At 35.1% G+C, this 1,489-nt stretch overlaps 1 non-coding gene across 1 annotated transcript; it reads right to left on the bottom strand.

The window, feature by feature from the left end:
• Positions 1-982: 982 nt before the first annotated feature.
• On the bottom strand, positions 983-1,145 carry LOC111766666 (U1 spliceosomal RNA). Its single transcript, XR_002798642.1, has one exon. It is a non-coding gene; the product is annotated as a U1 spliceosomal RNA (small nuclear RNA).
• Positions 1,146-1,489: the final 344 nt, after the last annotated feature.

Genomic DNA, 1,489 nt, shown 5'->3' with positions numbered 1-1,489 from the left:
TTTTAAAGATTCCCTGAAGGCCTCTGTGAAATTTCATCAATTATATGTGTACAATCACCATTCACTGCTCTAAAATCCACAACAAGATAACCACACAATTTTTAGGAAACCCCCTATTACTCAGTGTGTATGTACAGGAACTGTAAAGCCATCTTGCTAAGGGAATTCAAAGTATATGGGCATTGTTGAAATTGGTATACACCTGGGACAGAGACCTTGAATTGAAATTCTGGTGTAAATTGTGAGGTGCATGTTCACTTAATCAAGTTTCATTATCCTATTCCAAATACTGAGAAATGAGCTGGTTTTTATTTCACTGAGCATGTTTTCATGTTTCTTTCATATTGCAGCATGTCTCAGAACTTCATTCTTTGTTATAGACAAATAATATTCCATTGTATACATGTACCACAATTTTTTACCCATCCATTGGTTGATGGACACTTGGGTCTTTTTTTTTTTTACATTTTGCCTATTTCTGTCACAGACATTAAGTAGCCTTAGAAATTATTTTTTCAGTCTTTAATACCCAAAGTTTAAATGACTTACATTTAATAAAAAAATGTATTGAGTGTCATTGTAAACACAGCTTTATGCAGGGAACAAGGGTTACAGAGATAAAACAGACAGTCCTTACCTGCTGAGGAGTTTGAAATCTCTTCTGAGAATCAGTTACACAAATAAATAAATGTCATACAGTGTACCACATTCTATTGTTTCAGCAGAGCTCAAAGTACTCCAGCAGGGAAACACAGCCTTACCTAGGAAGATCTATAGAAGCTTCTAAAATGAGAGGACATAAACTGAGTCCTCAGGAAGCTGAGCAAAGTATAATTTTTAATCTCAATTTAATTCCAAACTCATGCTAGATACTTATGTACCTACTGTGTTCTGGTTGAAAAAAAATCCTACTCAGAATTTTTTTGTGCATTTTGTTTTTTTAAATAAAATGGGCCAGAAAATTACTCCAAAAGCATTTTTTAAGGGGATAGCATGAACACAGTCCCCCACTGCCATAATTTGTGCAGTCAAGTTTCCCACATTGGGGAAACTGCAGGGGTCAGCACATCTGGAGTGCAATGGATGAGCCTCGCCCTGGGAAAACCACCTTCATGATCATGATATCTCCCTTCCGAGGTAAGTATAAAAGCATTCTTTAACATAAATAAGTTTAACTAGGCACAGGTCTACTAGTGGTTACAACAGAAAATGACATTTTAAGAAAACTTAAAATGAAAACTGATGTTACTGAATTATATTTAATCCACATACATTGGAAGCTTCTGTGAAAAAATAGTATATTAGGAATTATGAAGAGGTATAAAGATACAAGGCAAAGACTTTGCCCACAGGGTACTTTAAATTTGAGCAAGGGCGATATACACAAACAAGAACAAAGTCTGTATCCAAAACCAACTGGGAAAACAGTTATGACACAAGTATATAACTATAATCTGGTGATAGGAAGAGGACAAATTCTATCAAGGAG

Source organism: Dasypus novemcinctus, chromosome 20, assembly GCF_030445035.2.
Source record: "Dasypus novemcinctus isolate mDasNov1 chromosome 20, mDasNov1.1.hap2, whole genome shotgun sequence".
Lineage (NCBI taxonomy): Eukaryota > Metazoa > Chordata > Mammalia > Cingulata > Dasypodidae > Dasypus > Dasypus novemcinctus.
This window is presented reverse-complemented; position numbering and strand designations above follow the sequence as displayed.